This window comes from Coregonus lavaretus (assembly GCF_964263955.1).
Source record: "Coregonus lavaretus genome assembly, chromosome: 39".
Taxonomy (NCBI): domain Eukaryota; kingdom Metazoa; phylum Chordata; class Actinopteri; order Salmoniformes; family Salmonidae; genus Coregonus; species Coregonus lavaretus.
The window spans coordinates 8,977,291-8,999,481 of NC_140026.1; positions in this window are offsets into that span (position 1 = coordinate 8,977,291).

The following is a 22,191-nucleotide window of genomic DNA, read 5'->3' on the forward strand; positions in this document are numbered from 1 at the left end:
GGAGGAGAGAAACATGGAGGAGAGAAACATGAAGGAGAAAAACATGGAGGAAAGAAACATGGAAGAGAGAAACATGAAACATGGAGGAGAGAAACATGAAGTAGAGAAACATGGAGGAGAAGAACATGGAGGAGAGAAACATGGAGGAGAGAAATATGATGGAGAGAAACATGAAACATGAAGGACAGAAACATGAAACATGAAGGAGAGCAACATGGAGGAGAGAAACATGAAGGAGAGAAACATGAAGGAAAGAAACATGTAGGAGATAAACATGAAGGAGAGAAAAATGAAGGAGAGAAACATAAAGGAGAGAAACATGAAACATGGAGGAGAGAAACATGGAGGAGAGAAACATGAAGGAGAAAAACATGAAACATGGAGGAAAGAAACATGAAGGAGAGAAACATGGAGAGAAACATGGAGGAGAGAGAGAAATATGAAGGAGAGAAACATGGAGGAAAGAAACATGAAGGAGAGAAACATGGTGGAGAGAAACATGAAACATGAAGGAGAGAAACATGGAGGAGAGCAACATGAAGGAGAGAAACATGAAACATGGAGGAGAGGAACACGAAGGAGAGAAACATGGAGGAGAGAAACATGGAGGAGAGAAACATGGAGGAGAGAAACATGAAACATGAAGGAGAGAAACATGGAGGAGAGAAACATGAAGGAGAGAAACATGGAGGAGAGAAACCTGAAGGAGAGAAACATGAAGGAGAGAAAGATGAAATATGAAGGAGGGAAACATGGAGGAGAGAAACATGAAGGAGAAAAACATGAAACATGGAGGAAAGAAACATGAAGGAGTGAAACATGGAGGAGAGAAACATGAAACATGAAGGAGAGAAACATGGAGGAGAGAAACATGAAGAAGAGAAACATGGAGCAGAGAAACATGGAGGAGAGAAACATGAAACATGAAGGAGAGAAACATGGAGGAGAGAAACATGAAGTAGAGAAACATGGAGGAGAGGAACATGGAGGAGAGAAACATGGAGGAGATAAATATGAAGGAGAGAAACATGAAACATGAAGGACAGAAACATGAAACATGAAGGAGAGAAACATGGAGGAGAGAAACATGGAGGAGATAAACATGAAGGAGAGAAAAATGAAGGAGAGAAACATGAAGGAGAGAAACATGGAGGAGAGAAACATGAAACATGAGGAGAGAAACATGGAGGAGAGAAACATGAAGGAGAGAAAAATGAAGGAGAGAAACATGAAGGAGAGAAACATGGAGGAGAGAAACATGAAACATGAGGAGAGAAACATGGAGGAGAGAAACATGAAGGAGATAAACATGAAGGAGAGAAACATGAAGGAGAGAAACATGGAGGAGAGAAACATGAAACATGAAGGAGAGAAACATAGAGGAGAGAAACATGAGAGAGAGAAACATGAAGGAGAGAAACATGAAACATGAAGGAGAGAAACATGGAGGAGAGCAACATGAAGGAGAGAAACATGAAACATGAAAGAGAGAAACATGGAGGAGAGAAACATGAAGGAGAGAAACATGGAGCAGAGAAACATGGAGGAGAGAAACATGAAACATGAAGGAGAGAAACATGGAGGAGAGAAACATGGAGGAGAGAAAAATGAAACATGAAGGAGAGAAACATGGAGGAGAGAAACATGAAGTAGAGAAACATGGAGGAGAGGAACATGGAGGAGAGAAACATGGAGGAGATAAATATGAAGGAGAGAAACATGAAACATGAAGGACAGAAACATGAAACATGAAGGAGAGAAACATGGAGGAGAGAAACATGGAGGAGATAAACATGAAGGAGAGAAAAATGAAGGAGAGAAACATGAAGGAGAGAAACATGGAGGAGAGAAACCTGAAGGAGAGAAACATGAAGGAGAGAAAGATGAAATATGAAGGAGGGAAACATGGAGGAGAGAAACATGAAGGAGAAAAACATGAAACATGGAGGAAAGAAACATGAAGGAGTGAAACATGGAGGAGAGAAACATGAAACATGAAGGAGAGAAACATGGAGGAGAGAAACATGAAGAAGAGAAACATGGAGCAGAGAAACATGGAGGAGAGAAACATGAAACATGAAGGAGAGAAACATGGAGGAGAGAAACATGGAGGAGAGAAACATGGAGGAGAGGAACATGGAGGAGAGAAACATGGAGGAGATAAATATGAAGGAGAGAAACATGAAACATGAAGGACAGAAACATGAAACATGAAGGAGAGAAACATGGAGGAGAGAAACATGGAGGAGATAAACATGAAGGAGAGAAAAATGAAGGAGAGAAACATGAAGGAGAGAAACATGGAGGAGAGAAACATGAAACATGAGGAGAGAAACATGGAGGAGATAAACATGAAGGAGAGAAAAATGAAGGAGAGAAACATGAAGGAGAGAAACATGGAGGAGAGAAACATGAAACATGAGGAGAGAAACATGGAGGAGAGAAACATGAAGGAGATAAACATGAAGGAGAGAAACATGAAGGAGAGAAACATGGAGGAGAGAAACATGAAACATGAAGGAGAGAAACATAGAGGAGAGAAACATGAGAGAGAGAAACATGAAGGAGAGAAACATGAAACATGAAGGAGAGAAACATGGAGGAGAGCAACATGAAGGAGAGAAACATGAAACATGAAAGAGAGAAACATGGAGGAGAGAAACATGAAGGAGAGAAACATGGAGCAGAGAAACATGGAGGAGAGAAACATGAAACATGAAGGAGAGAAACATGGAGGAGAGAAACATGGAGGAGAGAAACATGGAGGAGAGAAAAATGAAGGACAGAAACATGAAACATGAAACATGAAGGAGAGAAACATGGAGGAGAGAAACATGAAACATGAGGAGAGAAACATGGAGGAGAGAAACATGAAGGAGAGAAACATGAAACACGAAGGAGAGAAACATGGAGGAGAGAAACATGAAGGAAAGAAACAGAGGAGATAAACATGAAGGAGAGAAAAATGAAGGAGAGACACATGAAGGAGAGAAACATGGAGGAGAGAAACATGAAACATAGAGGAGAGAAACATGAGGGAGAGAAAAATGAAACATGAGGAGAGAAACATGGAGGAGAGAAACATGAAGGAGATAAACATGAAGGAGAGAAACATGGAGGAGAGAAACATGGAGAAGAGAAACCTGAAGGAGAGAAACATGGAGCAGAGAAACATGGAGGAGAGAAACATGAAACTTGAAGGAGAGAAACATGAAGGAGAGAAACATGGAGGACAGAAACATGAAGTAGAGTAACATGGAGGAGAGAAACATGAAGGAGAGAAACATGGAGGAGAGAAACATGAAACACGAAGGAGAGAAACTTGGAGGAGAGAAACATGAGAGAGAGAAACATGAAGGAGAGAAACATGAAACATGAAGGACAGAAACATGAAACATGAAGGAGAGAAACATGAAGGAAAGAAACATGGAGGAGATAAACATGAAGGAGAGAAAAATGAAGGAGAGACACATGAAGGAGAGAAACATGGAGGAGAGAAACATGAAACATAGAGGAGAGAAACATGAGGGAGAGAAAAATGAAACATGAGGAGAGAAACATGGAGGAGAGAAACATGAAGGAGAGAAACATGGAGGAGAGAAACATGGAGGAGAGAAACATGGAGAAGAGAAACCTGAAGGAGAGAAACATGAAGGAGAGAAAGATGAAAAATGAAGGAGAGAAACATGGAGGAGAGAAACATTAAGTAGAGAAACATGGAGGAGAGAAATATGAAGGAGAGAAAAATGGAGGAGAGAAACATGAAGGATAGAAACATGGAGGAGAGAAACATGGAGGAGAGAAACATGAAACATGAAGGAGAGAAACATGGAGGATAGAAATATGGACGAGAGAAATATGAAGGAGAGAAACATGAAGGACAGAAACATGAAACATGGAGGAGAGAAACATGAAGGAGAGAAACATGAAAGAAAGAAACATGGAGGAGAGAACATGGAGGAGAGAAAAAAGAAGGAGAGAAACATGAAGGAGGGAAACATGGAGGAGAGAAACATGAAGGAGGGAAACATGGAGGAGAGAAACATGAAACATGGAGGAGAGAAACATGAAGGAGAGAACATGGAGGAGAGAAACATGAAATAGAGAAACATGGAGGAGAGAAACATGAAGTAGAGAAACATAGAGAGAAACATGGAGGAGAGAGAGAAATATGAAGGAGAGAAACATGGAGCAAAGAAACATGAAGGAGAGAAACATGGTGGAGAGAAGTATGAAACATGAAGGAGAGAAACATGGAGGAGAGCAACATGAAGGAGAGAAACATGAAACACGAAGGAGAGAAACATGGAGGAGAGAAACATGGAGGAGAGAAACATGAAACATGAAGGAGAGAAACATGGAGGAGAGAAACATGAAGGAGAGAAACATGGAGGAGAGAAACCTGAAGGAGAGAAACATGAAGGAGAGAAACATGAAACATGAGGAGAGAAACATGGAGGAGAGAAACATGAAGGAGAGAAACATGGAGGAGAGAAACATGAAACACGAAGGAGAGAAACTTGGAGGAGAGAAACATGAAGGAGAGAAACATGAAACATGAAGGACAGAAACATGAAACATGAAGGAGAGAAACATGGAGGAGAGAAACATGAAGGAAAGAAACAGAGGAGATAAACATGAAGGAGAGAAAAATGAAGGAGAGACACATGAAGGAGAGAAACATGGAGGAGAGAAACATGAAACATAGAGGAGAGAAACATGAGGGAGAGAAAAATGAAACATGAGGAGAGAAACATGGAGGAGAGAAACATGAAGGAGATAAACATGAAGGAGAGAAACATGGAGGAGAGAAACATGGAGAAGAGAAACCTGAAGGAGAGAAACATGGAGCAGAGAAACATGGAGGAGAGAAACATGAAACTTGAAGGAGAGAAACATGGAGGAGAGAAACATGGAGGAGAGAAACATGAAGTAGAGTAACATGGAGGAGATAAACATGGAGGAGAGAAACATGGAGGAGAGAAACATGAAGGACAGAAACATGAAGGAGAGAAACATGGAGGAGAGAAACATGAAACATGAGGAGAGAAACATGGAGGAGAGAAACATGAAGGAGAGAAACATGGAGGAGAGAAGCATGAAACACGAAGGAGAGAAACTTGGAGGAGAGAAACATGAAGGACAGAAACATGAAACATGAAGGAGAGAAACATGGAGGAGAGAAACATGAAACATGAGGAGAGAAACATGGAGGAGAGAAACATGAAGGAGAGAAACATGGAGGAGAGAAACATGAAGGAGATAAACATGAAGGAGAGAAACATGGAGGAGAGAAACATGGAGGAGAGAAACATGAAACATGAAGGAGAGAAACATGGAGGAGAGAAACATGGAGGAGAGAAACGTGAAGTAGAGAAACATGGAGGAGAGAAACATGGAGGAGAGAAACATGAAGGACAGAAACATGAAACATGAAACATGAAGGAGAGAAACATGGAGGAGAGAAACATGAAACATGAGGAGAGAAACATGGAGGAGAGAAACATGAAGGAGAGAAACATGGAGGAGAGAAACATGAAGGAGAGAAACATGAAACACGAAGGAGAGAAACATGGAGGCGAGAAACATGAAGGAGAGAAACATGGTGGAGAGAAATATGAAACATGAAGGAGAGAAACATGGAGGAGAGCAACATGAAGGAGAGAAACATGGAGGAGAGAAACCTGGAGGAGAGAAACATGAAGGACAGAAACATGAAACATGAAGGAGAGAAACATGGAGGAGAGAAACATGAAACATGAGGAGAGAAACATGGAGGAGAGAAACATGAAGGAGAGAAACATGGAGGAGAGACACATGAAGGAGAGAAACATGAAACACGAAGGAGAGAAACATGGAGGAGAGAAACATGAGAGAGAGAAACATGAAGGAGAGAAACATGAAACATGAAGTACAGAAACATGAAACATGAAGGAGAGAAACATGGAGGAGAGAAACATGAAGGAGAGAAAAATGAAGGAGAGAAACATGAAGGAGAGAAACATGGAGGAGAGAAACATGAAACATAGAGGAGAGAAACATGGAGGAGAGCAACATGAAGGAGAGAAACATGAAACATGAAAGAGAGAAACATGGAGGAGAGAAACATGAAGGAGAGAAACATGGAGCAGAGAAACATGGAGGAGAGGAACATGAAACATGAAGGAGAGAAACATGGAGGAGAGAAACATGAGAGAGAGAAACATGAAGGAGATAAACATGAAACATGAAGGAGAGAAACATGGGGCCGCAGGTAGCTTAGTGGGTAAGAGCGTTGTGCCAGTAACCGAAAGGTCGCTGGTTCTAATCCCCGAGCCGACTAGGTGAAAAATCTGTCGATGTGCCCTTGAGCAAGGCACTTAACCCTAATTGCTCCTGTAAGTCGCTCTGGATAAGAGCGTCTGCTAAATGACTAAAATGTAAAATGAAATGTAAATGTAAACATGAAGGAGAGAAACATGAAACATGAAAGAGAGAAACATGGAGGAGAGAAACATGAAGGAGAGAAACATGGAGCAGAGAAACATGGAGGAGAGAAACATGAAACATGAAGGAGAGAAACATGGAGGAGAGAAACATGGAGGAGAGAAACATGGAGGAGAGAAACATGGAGGAGAGAAACATGAAGGACAGAAACATGAAACATGAAACATGAAGGAGAGAAACATGGAGGAGAGAAACATGAAACATGAGGAGAGAAACATGGAGGAGAGAAACATGAAGGAGAGAAACATGGAGGAGAGAAACATGAAACACGAAGGAGAGAAACTTGGAGGAGAGAAACATGAGAGAGAGAAACATGAAGGAGAGAAACATTTACATTTACATTTACATTTACATTTTAGTCATTTAGCAGACGCTCTTATCCAGAGCGACTTACAGGAGCAATTAGGGTTAAGTGCCTTGCTCAAGGGCACATTAACGTCATTTAGCAGACGCTCTTAGCCAGAGCGACTCACAAATTGGTGCGTTCACCCTATAGCCAGTGGGATAACCACTTTACAATTTGGGGGGGGGGGGGTAGAAGGAATACTTTATCCTATCCCAGGTATTCCTTAAAGAGGTGGGGTTTCAAATGTCTCCGGAAGGTGGTGAGTGACTCCGCTGTCCTGGCGTCGTGAGGGAGCTTGTTCCACCATTGGGGTGCCAGAGCAGCGAACAGTTTTGACTGGGCTGAGCGGGAGCTATGCTTCCGCAGAGGAAGGGGAGCCAGCAGGCCAGAGGTGGATGAACGCAATGCCCTCGTTTGGGTGTAGGGACTGATCAGAGCCTGAAGGTACAGAGGTGCCGTTCCCCTCACTGCTCCATAGGCAAGCACCATAGTCTTGTAGCGGATGCGAGCTTCAACTGGAAGCCAGTGGAGTGTGCGGAGGAGGGGGGTGACGTGAGAGAACTTGGGAAGGTTGAACACCAGACGGGCTGCGGCATTCTGGATGAGTTGTAGGGGTTTAATGGCACAGGCAGGGAGGCCAGCCAACAGCGAGTTGCAGTAGTCCAGACGGGAGATGACAAGTGCCTGGACCAGGACCTGCGCCGCTTCCTGTGTAAGGCAGGGTCGCACTCTCCGAATGTTGTAGAGCATGAACCTGCAGGAGCGGGTCACCGCCTTGATGTTGGCGGAGAACGACAGGGTGTTGTCCAGGGTCACGCCTAGGCTCTTTGCACTCTGGGAGGAGGACACAGCGGAGTTGTCAACCGTGATGGCGAGATCATGGAACGGGCAGTCCTTCCCCGGGAGGAAGAGCAGCTCCGTCTTGCCAGGGTTCAGCTTGAGGTGGTGATCCGTCATCCATACTGATATGTCTGCCAGACATGCAGAGATGCGATTCGCCACCTGGTTATCAGAAGGGGGAAAGGAGAAGATTAGTTGTGTATCGTCAGCGTAGCAATGATAGGAAAGGCCATGTGAGGATATGACAGAGCCAAGTGACTTGGTGTATAGGGAGAAAAGGAGAGGGCCTAGAACCGAGCCCTGGGGGACACCAGTGGTGAGAGCACGTGGTGCGGAGACAGCTTCCCGCCACGCCACTTGGTAGGAGCGACCGGTCAGGTAGGACGCAATCCAGGAGTGAGCCGCGCCGGAGATGCCCAGCTCGGAGAGGGTGGAGAGGAGGATCTGATGGTTCACAGTATCAAAGGCAGCAGACAGGTCTAGAAGGACAAGAGCAGAGGAGAGAGAGTTAGCTTTAGCAGTGCGGAGAGTCTCCGTGACACAGAGAAGAGCAGTCTCAGTTGAATGACCAGTCCTGAAACCTGATTGGTTTGGATCAAGAAGGTCATTCTGAGAGAGATAGCAAGAGAGTTGGCTAAAGACGGCACGCTCAATAGTTTTGGAAAGAAAAGAAAGAAGGGATACTGGTCTGTAGTTGTTGACATCAGTGGGGTCGAGTGTTGGTTTTTTGAGAAGGGGAGCAACTCTCGCTCTCTTGAAGACGGAAGGGACATGGCCAGCGGTCAAGGATGAGTTGATCAGCGAGGTGAGGTAGGGTAGAAGGTCACCGGAGATGGTCTGGAGAAGGGAGGAGGGGATGGGGTCAAGCGGGCAGGTTGTTGGGCGGCCTGCAGTCACAAGTCGCAGGATTTTATAAACATGAAACATGAAGGACAGAAACATGAAACATGAAGGAGAGAAACATGGAGGAGAGAAACATGAAGGAAAGAAACATGGAGGAGATAAACATGAAGGAGAGAAAAATGAAGGAGAGACACATGAAGGAGAGAAACATGGAGGAGAGAAACATGAGGGAGAGAAAAATTAAACATGAGGAGAGAAACATGGAGGAGAGAAACATGAAGGAGAGAAACATGGAGGAGAGAAACATGGAGAAGAGAAACCTGAAGGAGAGAAACATGAAGGAGAGAAAGATGAAAAATGAAGGAGAGAAACATGGAGGAGAGAAACATTAAGTAGAGAAACATGGAGAGAAATATGAAGGAGAGAAAAATGGAGGAGAGAAACATGAAGGATAGAAACATGGAGGAGAGAAACATGGAGGAGAGAAACATGAAACATGAAGGAGAGATACATGGAGGATAGAAATATGGACGAGAGAAATATGAAGGAGAGAAACATGAAGGACAGAAACATGAAACATGGAGGAGAGAAACATGAAGGAGAGAAACATGAAAGAAAGAAACATGGAGGAGAGAACATGGAGGAGAGAAAAAAGAAGGAGAGAAACATGAAGGAGGGAAACATGGAGGAGAGAAACATGAAGGAGAGAAACATGGAGGAGAGAAACATGAAGGAGAGAAACATGGAGGAGAGAAACATGATCATGAAGGAGAGAAACATGGAGGAGAGAAACATGAAGGAGAGAACATGGAGGAGAGAAACATGAAATAGAGAAACATGGAGGAGAGAAACATGAAGTAGAGAAACATAGAGAGAAACATGGAGGAGAGAGAGAAATATGAAGGAGAGAAACATGGAGGAAAGAAACATTAAGGAGAGAAACATGGTGGAGAGAAATATGAAACATGAAGGAGAGAAACATGGAGGAGAGCAACATGAAGAAGAGAAACATGAAACATGGAGGAGAGAAACACGAAGGAGAGAAACATGGAGGAGAGAAACATGGAGGAGAGAAACATGAAACATGAAGGAGAGAAACATGGAGGAGAGAAACATGAAGGAGAGAAACATGGAGGAGAGAAACCTGAAGGAGAGAAACATGAAGGAGAGAAAGATGAAATATGAAGGAGGGAAACATGGAGGAGAGAAACATGAAGGAGAAAAACATGAAACATGGAGGAAAGAAACATGAAGGAGTGAAACATGGAGGAGAGAAACATGAAACATGAAGGAGAGAAACATGGAGGAGAGAAACATGAAGAAGAGAAACATGGAGCAGAGAAACATGGAGGAGAGAAACATGAAACATGAAGGAGAGAAACATGGAGGAGAGAAACATGAAGTAGAGAAACATGGAGGAGAGGAACATGGAGGAGAGAAACATGGAGGAGAGAAATATGAAGGAGAGAAACATGAAACACGAAGGACAGAAACATGAAACATGAAGGAGAGAAACATGGAGGAGAGAAACATGAAGGAAAGAAACATGGAGGAGATAAACATGAAGGAGAGAAAAATGAAGGAGAAAAACATGAGGGAGAGAAAAATGGAGGAGAGAAACATGAAACATGAGGAGAGAAACATGGAGGAGAGAAACATGAAGGAGAGAAACATGGAGGAGAGAAACATGAAACATGAAGGAGAGAAACATGGAGGAGAGCAACATGAAGGAGAGAAACATGAAACATGAAGGAGAGAAACATGGAGGAGAGAAACATGAAGGAGAGAAACATGGAGCAGAGAAACATGGAGGAGAGAAACATGAAACATGAAACATGAAGGAGAGAAACATGAAGTAGAGAAACATGGAGGAGAGAAATATGAAGGAGAGAAACATGAAACATGAAGGACAGAAACATGAAACATGAAGGAGAGAAACATGGAGGAGAGAAACATGAAGGATAGAAACATGAAGGAAAGAAACATGGAGGAGATAAACATGGAGGAGAGAAAAATGAAGGAGAGAAACATGAAGGAGAGAAACATGGAGGAGAGAAACATGAAACATGGAGGAGAGAAACATGAGGGAGAAAAAAATGGAGGAGAGAAACATGAAACATGAGAAGAGAAACATGAAGGAGAGGTACATGAAGGAGATAAACATGAAGGAGAGAAACATGAAATATGAAGGAGAGAAACATGGAGGATAGAAACATTAAACATGAAGGAGAGAAACATGGAGGAGAGAAACATGGAGGAGAGAAACATGAAGAAGAGAAACATGGAGCAGAGGAACATGGAGGAGAGAAACATGGAGGAGAGAAACATGAAGTAGAGAAACACGGAGAGAAACATGGAGGAGAGAAACATGAAGTAGAGAAACATGGAGGAGAGAAACATGAAGGAGAGAAACATGAAACATGAAGGACAGAAACATGAAACATGAAGGAGAGAAACATGAAGGAGAGAAACATGGAGGAGAGAAACATGACGGAAAGAAACATGGAGGAGATAAACATGAAGGAGAGAAAAATGAAGGAGAGAAACATGAAGCATAGAGGAGAGAAACATGAGGGAGAGAAAAATGGAGGAGAGAAACATGAGGAGAGAAACATGGAGGAGAGAAACATGAAGGAGATAAACATGAAGGAGAGAAACATGAAGGAGAGAAACATGGAGGAGAGAAACATGAAACATGAAGGAGAGAAACATGGAGGAGAGAAACATGAGAGAGAGAAACATGAAGGAGAGAAACCTGAAACATGAAGGACAGAAACATGAAACATGAAGGAGAGAAACATGGAGGAGAGAAACATGAAGGAAAGAAACATGGAGGAGATAAACATGAAGGAGAGAAAAATGAAGGAGAGAAACATGAAGGAGAGAAACATGAAACATAGAGGAGAGAAACATGGAGGAGAGCAACATGAAGGAGAGAAACATGAAACATGAAAGAGAGAAACATGGAGGAGAGAAACATGAAGGAGAGAAACATGGAGCAGAGAAACATGGAGGAGAGAAACATGAAGGAGAGAAACATGGAGGAGAGAAACATGAAACATGAAGGAGAGAAACATGGAGGAGAGAAACATGAGAGAGAGAAACATGAAGGAGAGAAACATGGAGGAGAGCAACATGAAGGAGAGAAACATGAAACATGAAAGAGAGAAACATGGAGGAGAGAAACATGAAGGAGAGAAACATGGAGCAGAGAAACATGGAGGAGAGAAACATGAAACATGAAACATGAAGGAGAGAAACATGGAGGAGAGAAACATGGAGGAGAGAAACATGTAGGACAGAAACATGAAACATGAAACTTGAAGGAGATAAACATGGAGGAGAGAAACATGAAACATGAGGAGAGAAACATGGAGGAGAGAAACATGAAGGAGAGAAACATGGAGGAGAGAAACATGGAGGAGAGAAACATGAAACACGAAGGAGAGAAACATGGAGGAGAGAAACATGAGAGAGAGAAACATGAAGGAGAGAAACATGAAACATGAAGGACAGAAACATGAAACATGGAGGAGAGAAACATGAAGGAAAGAAACATGGAGGAGATAAACATGAAGGAGAGAAAAATGAAGGAGAGAAACATGAAGGAGAGAAACATGGAGGAGAGAAACATGAAACATAGAGGAGAGAAACATGAGGGAGAGAAAAATGGAGGAGAGAAATATGAAACATGAGGAGAGAAACATGGAGGAGAGAAACATGAAGGAGATAAACATGAAGGAGAGAAACATGGAGGAGAGAAACATGGAGAAGAGAAACCTGAAGGAGAGAAACATGAAAAATGAAGGAGAGAAACATGAAGGAGATAAACATGAAGGAGAGAAACATGGAGGAGAGAAACATGGAGAAGAGAAACCTGAAGGAGAGAAACATGAAGGATAGAAACATGGAGGAGAGAAACATGGAGGAGAGAAACATGAAACATGAAGTTGAGAAACTTGGAGGAGAGAAATATGGATGAGAGAAATATGAAGGAGAGAAACATGAAGGACAGAAACATGAAACATGGAGGAGAGAAACATGAAAGAAAGAAACATGGAGGAGAGAACATGGAGGAGAGAAAAAAGAAGGAGAGAAACATGAAGGAGGGAAACATGGAGGAGAGAAACATGAAACATGGAGGAGAGAAACATGGAGGAGAGCAACATGAAGGAGAGAAACATGAAACATGGAGGAGAGAAACACGAAGGAGAGAAACATGGAGGAGAGAAACATGAAGGAGAGAAACATGGAGGAGAGAAACATGAAACATGAAGGAGAGAAACATGGAGGAGAGAAACATGAAGGAGAGAACATCGAGGAGAGAAACATGAAATAGAGAATCATGGAGGAGAGAAACATGAAGTAGAGAAACATGGAGAGAAACATGGAGGAGAGAGAGAAATATGAAGGAGAGAAACATGGAGGAAAGAAACATGAAGGAGAGAAACATGAAACATGAAGGAGAGAAACATGGAGGAGAGCAACATGAAGGAGAGAAACATGAAACATGGAGGAGAGAAACACGAAGGAGAGAAACATGGAGGAGAGAAACATGGAGGAGAGAAACATGGAGGAGAGAAACATGAAACATGAAGGAGAGAAACATGGAGGAGAGAAACATGAAGGAGAGAAACATGGAAGTGAGAAACCTGAAGGAGAGAAACATGAAGGAGAGAAAGATGAAATATGAAGGAGGGAAACATGGAGGAGAGAAACATGAAGGAGAAAAACATGAAACATGGAGGAAAGAAACATGAAGGAGTGAAACATGGAGGAGAGAAACATGAAACATGAAGGAGAGAAACATGGAGGAGAGAAACATGAAGAAGAGAAACATGGAGCAGAGAAACATGGAGGAGAGAAACATGAAACATGAAGGAGAGAATCATGGAGGAGAGAAACATGAAGTCGAGAAACATGAAGGAGAGGAACATGGAGGAGAGAAACATGGAGGAGAGAAATATGAAGGAGAGAAACATGAAACATGAAGGACAGAAACATGAAACATGAAGGAGAGAAACTTGGAGGAGAGAAACATGAAGGAAAGAAACATGGAGGAGATAAACATGAAGGAGAGAAAAATGAAGAAGAGAAACATGAAGGAGAGAAACATGGAGGAGAGAAATATGAAGGAGAGAAAAATGGAGGAGAGAAACATGAAGGATAGAAACATGGAGGAGAGAAACATGGAGGAGAGAAACATGAAACATGAAGGAGAGAAACATGGAGGAGAGAAATATGGACGAGAGAAATATGAAGGAGAGAAACATGAAGGACAGAAACATGAAACATGGAGGAGAGAAACATGAAGGAGAGAAACATGAAAGAAAGAAACATGGAGGAGAGAACATGGAGGAGAGAAAAAAGAAGGAGAGAAACATGAAGGAGGGAAACATGGAGGAGAGAAACATGAAACATGGAGGAGAGAAACATGGAGGAGAGCAACATGAAGGAGAGAAACATGAAACATGGAGGAGAGAAACACGAAGGAGAGAAACATGGAGGAGAGAAACATGAAGGAGAGAAACATGGAGGAGATAAACATGAAACATGAAGGAGAGAAACATGGAGGAGAGAAACATGAAGGAGAGAACATGGAGGAGAGAAACATGAAATAGAGAATCATGGAGGAGAGAAACATGAAGTAGAGAAACATGGAGAGAAACATGGAGGAGAGAGAGAAATATGAAGGAGAGAAACATGGAGGAAAGAAACATGAAGGAGAGAAACATGAAACATGAAGGAGAGAAACATGGAGGAGAGCAACATGAAGGAGAGAAACATGAAACATGGAGGAGAGAAACACGAAGGAGAGAAACATGGAGGAGAGAAACATGGAGGAGAGAAACATGGAGGAGAGAAACATGAAACATGAAGGAGAGAAACATGGAGGAGAGAAACATGAAGGAGAGAAACATGGAAGTGAGAAACCTGAAGGAGAGAAACATGAAGGAGAGAAAGATGAAATATGAAGGAGGGAAACATGGAGGAGAGAAACATGAAGGAGAGAAACATGGAGCAGAGAAACATGGAGGAGAGAAACATGAAACATGAAGGAGAGAAACATGGAGGAGAGAAACATGAAGTAGAGAAACATGGAGGAGAGGAACATGGAGGAGAGAAACATGGAGGAGAGAAATATGAAGGAGAGAAACATGAAACATGAAGGAGAGAAACATGAAGGAAAGAAACATGGAGGACATAAACATGAAGGAGAGAAAAATGAAGAAGAGAAACATGAAGGAGAGAAACATGGAGGAGAGAAATATGAAGGAGAGAAAAATGGAGGAGAGAAACATGAAGGATAGAAACATGGAGGAGAGAAACATGGAGGAGAGAAACATGAAACATGAAGGAGAGAAACATGGAGGAGAGAAATATGGACGAGAGAAATATGAAGGAGAGAAACATGAAGGACAGAAACATGAAACATGGAGGAGAGAAACATGAAGGAGAGAAACATGAAAGAAAGAAACATGGAGGAGAGAACATGGAGGAGAGAAAAAAGAAGGAGAGAAACATGAAGGAGGGAAACATGGAGGAGAGAAACATGAAACATGGAGGAGAGAAACATGGAGGAGAGCAACATGAAGGAGAGAAACATGAAACATGGAGGAGAGAAACACGAAGGAGAGAAACATGGAGGAGAGAAACATGAAGGAGAGAAACATGGAGGAGATAAACATGAAACATGAAGGAGAGAAACATGGAGGAGAGAAACATGAAGGAGAGAACATGGAGGAGAGAAACATGAAATAGAGAATCATGGAGGAGAGAAACATGAAGTAGAGAAACATGGAGAGAAACATGGAGGAGAGAGAGAAATATGAAGGAGAGAAACATGGAGGAAAGAAACATGAAGGAGAGAAACATGAAACATGAAGGAGAGAAACATGGAGGAGAGCAACATGAAGGAGAGAAACATGAAACATGGAGGAGAGAAACACGAAGGAGAGAAACATGGAGGAGAGAAACATGGAGGAGAGAAACATGAAACATGAAGGAGAGAAACATGGAGGAGAGAAACATGAAGGAGAGAAACATGGAAGTGAGAAACCTGAAGGAGAGAAACATGAAGGAGAGAAACATGAAACATGGAGGAAAGAAACATGAAGGAGTGAAACATGGAGGAGGAGAGAAACATGGAGGAGAGAAACATGAAGGAGAGAACATGGAGGAGAGAAACATGAAATAGAGAATCATGGAGGAGAGAAACATGAAGTAGAGAAACATGGAGAGAAACATGGAGGAGAGAGAGAAATATGAAGGAGAGAAACATGGAGGAAAGAAACATGAAGGAGAGAAACATGAAACATGAAGGAGAGAAACATGGAGGAGAGCAACATGAAGGAGAGAAACATGAAACATGGAGGAGAGAAACACGAAGGAGAGAAACATGGAGGAGAGAAACATGGAGGAGAGAAACATGAAACATGAAGGAGAGAAACATGGAGGAGAGAAACATGAAGGAGAGAAACATGGAAGTGAGAAACCTGAAGGAGAGAAACATGAAGGAGAGAAACATGAAACATGGAGGAAAGAAACATGAAGGAGTGAAACATGGAGGAGAGAAACATGAAACATAGAGGAGAGAACATGAAACATGAAGGAGAGAAACATGGAGGAGAGCAACATGAAGGAGAGAAACATGAAACATGGAGGAGAGAAACACGAAGGAGAGAAACATGGAGGAGAGAAACATGGAGGAGAGAAACATGAAACATGAAGGAGAGAAACATGGAGGAGAGAAACATGAAGGAGAGAAACATGGAAGTGAGAAACCTGAAGGAGAGAAACATGAAGGAGAGAAACATGAAACATGGAGGAAAGAAACATGAAGGAGTGAAACATGGAGGAGAGAAACATGAAACATGAAGGAGAGAAACATGGAGGAGAGAAACATGAAGAAGAGAAACATGGAGCAGAGAAACATGGAGGAGAGAAACATGAAACATGAAGGAGAGAAACATGGAGGAGGGAAACATGAAGTAGAGAAACATGGAGGAGAGGAACATGGAGGAGAGAAACATGGAGGAGAGAAATATGAAGGAGAGAAACATGAAACATGAAGGACAGAAACATGAAACATGAAGGAGAGAAACATGGAGGAGAGAAACATGAAACATAGAGGAGAGAAACATAAGGGAGAGGAAAATGGAGGAGAGAAACATGAAACATGAGGAGAGAAACATGGAGGAGAGAAACATGAAGGAGATAAACATGAAGGAGAGAAACATGAAATATGGAGGAGAGAAACACGAAGGAGAGAAACATGGAGGAGAGAAACATGAAGGAGAGAAACATGGAGTAGAGAAACATGAAACATGAAGGAGAGAAACATGGAGGAGAGAAACATGAAGGAGAGAACATGGAGGAGAGAAACATGAAATAGAGAATCATGGAGGAGAGAAACATGAAGTAGAGAAACATGGAGAGAAACATGGAGGAGAGAGAGAAATATGAAGGAGAGAAACATGGAGGAAAGAAACATGAAGGAGAGAAACATGAAACATGAAGGAGAGAAACATGGAGGAGAGCAACATGAAGGAGAGAAACATGAAACATGGAGGAGAGAAACACGAAGGAGAGAAACATGGAGGAGAGAAACATGGAGGAGAGAAACATGGAGGAGAGAAACATGAAACATGAAGGAGAGAAACATGGAGGAGAGAAACATGAAGGAGAGAAACATGGAAGTGAGAAACCTGAAGGAGAGAAACATGAAGGAGAGAAAGATGAAATATGAAGGAGGGAAACATGGAGGAGAGAAACATGAAGGAGAAAAACATGAAACATGGAGGAAAGAAACATGAAGGAGTGAAACATGGAGGAGAGAAACATGAAACATGAAGGAGAGAAACATGGAGGAGAGAAACATGAAGAAGAGAAACATGGAGCAGAGAAACATGGAGGAGAGAAACATGAAACATGAAGGAGAGAAACATGGAGGAGAGAAACATGAAGTAGAGAAACATGGAGGAGAGGAACATGGAGGAGAGAAACATGGAGGAGAGAAATATGAAGGAGAGAAACATGAAACATGAAGGACAGAAACATGAAACATGAAGGAGAGAAACATGGAGGAGAGAAACATGAAACATAGAGGAGAGAAACATAAGGGAGAGGAAAATGGAGGAGAGAAACATGAAGGAGAGAAACATGGAGCAGAGAAACATGGAGGAGAGAAACATGAAGGAGAGAAACATGGAGGAGAGAAACATGAAACATGAAGGAGAGAAACATGGAGGAGAGAAACATGAGAGAGAGAAACATGAAGGAGAGAAACATGGAGGAGAGCAACATGAAGGAGAGAAACATGAAACATGAAAGAGAGAAACATGGAGGAGAGAAACATGAAGGAGAGAAACATGGAGCAGAGAAACATGGAGGAGAGAAACATGAAACATGAAACATGAAGGAGAGAAACATGGAGGAGAGAAACATGGAGGAGAGAAACATGTAGGACAGAAACATGAAACATGAAACTTGAAGGAGATAAACATGGAGGAGAGAAACATGAAACATGAGGAGAGAAACATGGAGGAGAGAAACATGAAGGAGAGAAACATGGAGGAGAGAAACATGGAGGAGAGAAACATGAAACACGAAGGAGAGAAACATGGAGGAGAGAAACATGAGAGAGAGAAACATGAAGGAGAGAAACATGAAACATGAAGGACAGAAACATGAAACATGGAGGAGAGAAACATGAAGGAAAGAAACATGGAGGAGATAAACATGAAGGAGAGAAAAATGAAGGAGAGAAACATGAAGGAGAGAAACATGGAGGAGAGAAACATGAAACATAGAGGAGAGAAACATGAGGGAGAGAAAAATGGAGGAGAGAAATATGAAACATGAGGAGAGAAACATGGAGGAGAGAAACATGAAGGAGATAAACATGAAGGAGAGAAACATGGAGGAGAGAAACATGGAGAAGAGAAACCTGAAGGAGAGAAACATGAAAAATGAAGGAGAGAAACATGAAGGAGATAAACATGAAGGAGAGAAACATGGAGGAGAGAAACATGGAGAAGAGAAACCTGAAGGAGAGAAACATGAAATATGAAGGAGAGAAAAATGGAGGAGAGAAACATGAAGGATAGAAACATGGAGGAGAGAAACATGGAGGAGAGAAACATGAAACATGAAGTTGAGAAACTTGGAGGAGAGAAATATGGACGAGAGAAATATGAAGGAGAGAAACATGAAGGACAGAAACATGAAACATGGAGGAGAGAAACATGAAAGAAAGAAACATGGAGGAGAGAACATGGAGGAGAGAAAAAAGAAGGAGAGAAACATGAAGGAGGGAAACATGGAGGAGAGAAACATGAAACATGGAGGAGAGAAACATGGAGGAGAGCAACATGAAGGAGAGAAACATGAAACATGGAGGAGAGAAACACGAAGGAGAGAAACATGGAGGAGAGAAACATGAAGGAGAGAAACATGGAGGAGAGAAACATGAAACATGAAGGAGAGAAACATGGAGGAGAGAAACATGAAGGAGAGAACATGGAGGAGAGAAACATGAAATAGAGAATCATGGAGGAGAGAAACATGAAGTAGAGAAACATGGAGAGAAACATGGAGGAGAGAGAGAAATATGAAGGAGAGAAACATGGAGGAAAGAAACATGAAGGAGAGAAACATGAAACATGAAGGAGAGAAACATGGAGGAGAGCAACATGAAGGAGAGAAACATGAAACATGGAGGAGAGAAACACGAAGGAGAGAAACATGGAGGAGAGAAACATGGAGGAGAGAAACATGGAGGAGAGAAACATGAAACATGAAGGAGAGAAACATGGAGGAGAGAAACATGAAGGAGAGAAACATGGAAGTGAGAAACCTGAAGGAGAGAAACATGAAGGAGAGAAAGATGAAATATGAAGGAGGGAAACATGGAGGAGAGAAACATGAAGGAGAAAAACATGAAACATGGAGGAAAGAAACATGAAGGAGTGAAACATGGAGGAGAGAAACATGAAACATGAAGGAGAGAAACATGGAGGAGAGAAACATGAAGAAGAGAAACATGGAGCAGAGAAACATGGAGGAGAGAAACATGAAACATGAAGGAGAGAATCATGGAGGAGAGAAACATGAAGTCGAGAAACATGAAGGAGAGGAACATGGAGGAGAGAAACATGGAGGAGAGAAATATGAAGGAGAGAAACATGAAACATGAAGGACAGAAACATGAAACATGAAGGAGAGAAACTTGGAGGAGAGAAACATGAAGGAAAGAAACATGGAGGAGATAAACATGAAGGAGAGAAAAATGAAGAAGAGAAACATGAAGGAGAGAAACATGGAGGAGAGAAATATGAAGGAGAGAAAAATGGAGGAGAGAAACATGAAGGATAGAAACATGGAGGAGAGAAACATGGAGGAGAGAAACATGAAACATGAAGGAGAGAAACATGGAGGAGAGAAATATGGACGAGAGAAATATGAAGGAGAGAAACATGAAGGACAGAAACATGAAACATGGAGGAGAGAAACATGAAGGAGAGAAACATGAAAGAAAGAAACATGGAGGAGAGAACATGGAGGAGAGAAAAAAGAAGGAGAGAAACATGAAGGAGGGAAACATGGAGGAGAGAAACATGAAACATGGAGGAGAGAAACATGGAGGAGAGCAACATGAAGGAGAGAAACATGAAACATGGAGGAGAGAAACACGAAGGAGAGAAACATGGAGGAGAGAAACATGAAGGAGAGAAACATGGAGGAGATAAACATGAAACATGAAGGAGAGAAACATGGAGGAGAGAAACATGAAGGAGAGAACATGGAGGAGAGAAACATGAAATAGAGAATCATGGAGGAGAGAAACATGAAGTAGAGAAACATGGAGAGAAACATGGAGGAGAGAGAGAAATATGAAGGAGAGAAACATGGAGGAAAGAAACATGAAGGAGAGAAACATGAAACATGAAGGAGAGAAACATGGAGGAGAGCAACATGAAGGAGAGAAACATGAAACATGGAGGAGAGAAACACGAAGGAGAGAAACATGGAGGAGAGAAACATGGAGGAGAGAAACATGGAGGAGAGAAACATGAAACATGAAGGAGAGAAACATGGAGGAGAGAAACATGAAGGAGAGAAACATGGAAGTGAGAAACCTGAAGGAGAGAAACATGAAGGAGAGAAAGATGAAATATGAAGGAGGGAAACATGGAGGAGAGAAACATGAAGGAGAGAAACATGGAGCAGAGAAACATGGAGGAGAGAAACATGAAACATGAAGGAGAGAAACATGGAGGAGAGAAACATGAAGTAGAGAAACATGGAGGAGAGAAACATGGAGGAGAGAAATATGAAGGAGAGAAACATGAAACATGAAGGAGAGAAACATGAAGGAAAGAAACATGGAGGACATAAACATGAAGGAGAGAAAAATGAAGAAGAGAAACATGAAGGAGAGAAACATGGAGGAGAGAAATATGAAGGAGAGAAAAATGGAGGAGAGAAACATGAAGGATAGAAACATGGAGGAGAGAAACATGGAGGAGAGAAACATGAAACATGAAGGAGAGAAACATGGAGGAGAGAAATATGGACGAGAGAAATATGAAGGAGAGAAACATGAAGGACAGAAACATGAAACATGGAGGAGAGAAACATGAAGGAGAGAAACATGAAAGAAAGAAACATGGAGGAGAGAACATGGAGGAGAGAAAAAAGAAGGAGAGAAACATGAAGGAGGGAAACATGGAGGAGAGAAACATGAAACATGGAGGAGAGAAACATGGAGGAGAGCAACATGAAGGAGAGAAACATGAAACATGGAGGAGAGAAACACGAAGGAGAGAAACATGGAGGAGAGAGACATGAAGGAGAGAAACATGGAGGAGATAAACATGAAACATGAAGGAGAGAAACATGGAGGAGAGAAACATGAAGGAGAGAACATGGAGGAGAGAAACATGAAATAGAGAATCATGGAGGAGAGAAACATGAAGTAGAGAAACATGGAGAGAAACATGGAGGAGAGAGAGAAATATGAAGGAGAGAAACATGGAGGAAAGAAACATGAAGGAGAGAAACATGAAACATGAAGGAGAGAAACATGGAGGAGAGCAACATGAAGGAGAGAAACATGAAACATGGAGGAGAGAAACACGAAGGAGAGAAACATGGAGGAGAGAAACATGGAGGAGAGAAACATGAAACATGAAGGAGAGAAACATGGAGGAGAGAAACATGAAGGAGAGAAACATGGAAGTGAGAAACCTGAAGGAGAGAAACATGAAGGAGAGAAACATGAAACATGGAGGAAAGAAACATGAAGGAGTGAAACATGGAGGAGAGAAACATGAAACATGAAGGAGAGAAACATGGAGGAGAGAAACATGAAGAAGAGAAACATGGAGCAGAGAAACATGGAGGAGAGAAACATGAAACATGAAGGAGAGAAACATGGAGGAGGGAAACATGAAGTAGAGAAACATGGAGGAGAGGAACATGGAGGAGAGAAACATGGAGGAGAGAAATATGAAGGAGAGAAACATGAAACATGAAGGACAGAAACATGAAACATGAAGGAGAGAAACATGGAGGAGAGAAACATGAAACATAGAGGAGAGAAACATAAGGGAGAGGAAAATGGAGGAGAGAAACATGAAACATGAGGAGAGAAACATGGAGGAGAGAAACAT